This window comes from Penaeus monodon, chromosome 9 (assembly GCF_015228065.2).
Source record: "Penaeus monodon isolate SGIC_2016 chromosome 9, NSTDA_Pmon_1, whole genome shotgun sequence".
Lineage (NCBI taxonomy): Eukaryota > Metazoa > Arthropoda > Malacostraca > Decapoda > Penaeidae > Penaeus > Penaeus monodon.
This window is the reverse complement of record NC_051394.1, coordinates 26,037,716-26,042,327: the sequence shown is the minus strand read 5'-3', so window position 1 is coordinate 26,042,327 and position 4,612 is coordinate 26,037,716. Positions and strand designations below refer to the sequence as shown.

At 45.9% G+C, this 4,612-nt stretch overlaps 1 protein-coding gene across 1 annotated transcript in view; it reads right to left on the bottom strand.

The window, feature by feature from the left end:
- The window catches only part of LOC119577074 (transcription factor cwo-like), a gene marked incomplete in the record, with an annotated part of 111,406 nt that overhangs the window by 85,659 nt on the left and 21,135 nt on the right, over positions 1-4,612 (bottom strand).

Sequence of the window (4,612 nt, the reverse complement as noted above, 5' to 3'; positions counted from 1 at the left end):
GAGAAAACGAAGGAGAGAGAGGGGGGCGAAGGAAAAATATGGTAGAGTGCATGGACTTTATACTGCACTGGATGACGCATCTCATATGTGCAAACTATTTAGTTTCCGCATATTCCCCTTTAACTTGTACACGATATGATAATATACTTTGTCACACACACACATATATATATGTGTGTGTGACAAAGTATATAAGAGACAAGTATTCTCCCTCCTCTTGGATTCTCATCCACAAGATATGCCATATTCACGTCGGCATTTTCCCTTCGGGCTTCCATTCTTCCCTCCTACACCGTTGCATTTTCCCTTCGGGCTTCCATTCTTCCCTCCTACACCGTTGCATTTTTCGCAAGACCAGAGACCAAACAAACTCTGGCTGACCAAACTAGAAATGTCAGCAGGGATTTAAATTCTTCGCCATTTGTAGGAGACCGTTGTCGGTTCTACAGTGACTGTTCCAGCAGATCACTGGCAGTTCTTATTGTTCAGAAATATCATTTATTTTGCAATAGCCGAACCCTTCTTGAACTTGGTCCTGGACTTGTCTGTAACTTAGAGTGACCTTTTGAGTTCCGTTCTGAAAAAGTTCGCACGCTGAGGTGATGGCAGTCGTTGTCCATGTGCAATGGCAGTGGCGTGCGGTCTAGGTTCCCCCAGTTTGTCCCCCAAGGCATTTTTACTTAAATAATGGCCGCCTTTATCTCTAAAAAAACGCAGCCCAGAAGAACAACGATCTTATTTTCTTACTGCAATGTCACAGTTCATTATTAGCTCGAATTCCAGTTTCTTGCAGTTCCCAATAGACAGAACAGAATTATATTTGTGTTACATAATTATGCATGTACTTTAAATAGCTATGTTGCTTTGTTTATTGATTCAGAAAGCAAGGAAAAAATATATAATATATATATTTTTTTTCTTTTTTTTCTCTTTTTTTTTCAAGTGCCCTGTCCTACAAGGACGTTAGCGATCATGGATTTCCATGATTTTCTTGACAATTTCGAGCGGTGGTTTGCCGTTGCCTTCCGCCCGGTGTTTTTATCGAGTCATCATCTCTATTTACCCGGTTCTGGGACCGTCACTGACTTGGGCTGGCTTGCCCACCCAGCGGCTAGGTAGGCAATCGAGGCGAAGGTCCTTGCCCAAGGGAACAACGCGCCGGCCGGTGACTCGAGCCCTCGAACTCAGATGGCCGCCGCGACAGTATCTAGTCCTACGTTCTAACCGCTCGGCTACCGCGGCCTTTTTTTTTTCTTTTTTTTTTTTTCCTACCAACTCACTACTCTTGTCGCGATTGCCATACAGCGCGGAGTAGTTATGTACTTTCCACCACAGTCATTTCGGATGCTTGGTGATTTTACTGCCATAAAGGTGATTCGATCGCGGAACCATGAGGTTCGGACTTGTGACGTTAGCGATCATGAATTGACTCTTCATGATTATACTTAAGGAATACGTGGTGAGGGCCCCAATTCTCTTCCACGGTTTTTCGTTCTTGGTTATCTCCAGTGGCCTTTGCTTTCATAGGCTTAACCTACAAGGCGGCAGGAGGGGGGTTGCCAATTAAAGCTAAAGAGGCATCACTAATCACAATTTTGCAAACCTGCATTTGTGCGTTCTGTCAGCGTCATAGCGTTCCCACACTAGTGACTCCGCCGGCATATCAAGGACCTGCAGGTTATGAGAGTCGAGACCAGCGATGATTTACATGATCTGCTTGGCCCGTTCCGACTCCACCCTTTGGAGCATCAGGGAGAGAGGGCGCCGCTGCAGCAGCACGAGGTCGACCTCCTGAGCGAGGCTGTGAAGCACCTCATTCTCCACCAGCAAGTGTTTTGGAGCCCTCGCCCTGGCCGGCATTTCTCGCACCCGTACTTCATGGCTAAGTTGCAGAGGCCAGCGTGGGCAGGGTCGCCGGGGACTTGACTTAGTAAGTGCTATTGCTTTAGAATTTCCCAAAGGATTTTTTAAATTAACAGAACGGTGCAGGGTCATCGGCGAGAGAGCTTCACCCTTCCCGGAATCCCCACGACTGCCAGAGGCCATCGCCAGACGGCCCTTCGGCCCTCAGAGACTCCGGGTCAGTGTGCGGCAGCGCGCCCCTCGGCGGTCATCAGCCCCAGAGAGGGGCGATGTCATGCTTCAGCTTATTCTTGCGGCGCCGCTTCTGGTTCAGCTTCTAGTTCTTGACTACCACTTTCTTCTTTTCCTTCTTGCTCTTCAGGATCTTTCTGATGTCGAATGCAGTGATTTCCAGTTTCTTCTGAGCTTTTGCCTTCAGCTTCTTCGCCTGCTGGGCCAAGAGGTCCAAGCGGCGCTTCCTCTCGGCGAGGCGCTGCTCCTTCTCCTGCCACAGGTCGCGGTACGTGAAGTACCCCTGGCAGATGTTGACGCAGCTCAAGTCGATGGAGGACACGATGTAGTCCTCCTACTGTTGCTTCTTGCTGTAGGCCAGTCGATCACTCTGACTGCGGCGCCGCTGTCCTTTTCGGGAGAGGAAACCTATTTCTCGACGGGAGCGGAAGGCTTCTTGTTCTTTCGGGGAGCGGAAACCTATTTCTCGACGGAGGCGGAAGGCTTCTTGTTCTTTCGGGGAGCGGAAACCTATTTCTCGACGGGAGCGGAAGGCTTCTTGTTCTTTCGGGGAGCGGAAACCTATTTCTCGACGGAGGCGGAAGGCTTCTTGTTCTTTCGGGGAGCGGAAACCTATTTCTCGACGGGAGCGGAAGGCTTCTTGTTCTTTCGGGGAGCGGAAACCTATTTCTCGACGGGAGCGTGTGTGTGTGTTATAATATAAGTATACACCTTATTTTGACGGTCAAAATACGAGTGTATTGAGACTTGTTTTTGGTTAATTTTGCACATACTAAATACCAAGACTTTTCGGAACTTAATCCACCAATTCATCCGCGGGAAACTAAATGTGTCGTAATTTGTATTACCAAAGTACTTACACGCAGCAGATGTGACATGTAATGACTAGAAAGGGTTCTGTGGTGAGCGTTCCTTTTATACAGAACACTTGGATACATGACGCCGACCTGTCATATGCTTAATAGGAATGATGATATTAACACAGAGGGTACCTACATATGCCAGAAGTAACTGATAAGTAAAGAATAATCGGCAGGCTCCAGGAATCATCCATATCAGACTAAAAATATCTTGAAAATATTGTAATGTTGGAATAAAATTTAAAATAGTGTGGGGAATGTATAACGAAAATTAGTTAAACGTAGACCACACGGTGGTAGACTTAGTAGACGTTATCAGCATTACCTGTAGTACATTTTTTCTTTGGCGCTAACATTGTCACTTATTTATTATTCGTCCATAAAGCCCAACCATGTTTGGAATATATGATAGGTACCCCTGAAGTATAAAAGAAAACATATTAATCTGGTATTGGTTGGCCATGCACTATTCATTATTATTTTAATACAACATATTCCATTATGCTCGACTTGGCAGCTCAAGGTACAGATTTAACTTTTACACAAGAATCGTGAAAAACACGTGAAGCGTTGTGGTGTTTGAATGGGACCGTTCGATAGTTAGGTAAGATAATTAATGGAGTAAAGGGGTGAACGCCTATGAAACCTGACTCCTTTATATGGTCGTCCCGTCGGCCAAGCTTGATTGGAGCGGCAACTTTTCAACTCCCGATGATGCCCATATTTCATTTACAGGATGTGGAACACGGTTGTCATTGAAGTTGAATGTATGTCTTGCTTTTTCCGGGGGATGATGTGTTTTCCGCCCCAACCCTCTCCTCTCATCTCACTCTCTCCTCTCTCTCCTCCTCCCCTCCCTCCTCCCTCCCCCCTCCCTCATCTCTATCTCTCCCTTTTTCCCCTCCCTCTCCCTCCCCTCCCCCCATCTCTTCCGTCTCTCTCTCCTCTCTCTCCCTCTCTCTCTCTCTCTCTCTCTCTCCCCTCTCTCTCTCTCCTCCTCCCTCCCCCCTCTCTCCTCTCTCTTCTCTCTCTCTCTTTCTCTCTCTCCCCTCTCTCTCTCTTCTCTCTCCCCTCTCTCCCACACACCACACACAACACACACACAAGATATTATAAATAATCCCCTATCTATAATATACCCACACACCCCCACACACACCCACACAACACCACACACACACACACACACACATATATAGATAGATAGATAGATAGATAGATATAGATATAGTTCAATTAGAGAAATGTATCTAATTCCAAAAAATATTTAGTTCTAATGGTGAAATGTTATTAGATATCTGAAAATACATAGTGTGCTGCCAATGACTCACAAGTAGAAAACAGATTGATAATATTTAAAAGGGCTCGTAGGGAAATATTTTTTAGGATGAAGAGAAAATAGAAAGAAATCATAAGAGAGAAGCTGATGGGCCAGAGGGCTAAGGGAAAGGAGAGAATATAAGGGGGATTTGATAGTGATTTACATAAGGAGATCATGTGAACCACCCGAAGTTAGACCAGAGGTGACGGAGTAGACTTCTGAGTGCTTGTAGAATACTGTAAGACAGAGGGCAAATTAATGAGACAAACCATAGTGATGTAACGGGGAAGGAAGGGCGAAAGGCGAAACCGATGGGTGAGAAGAAAAAGGAAAGGAA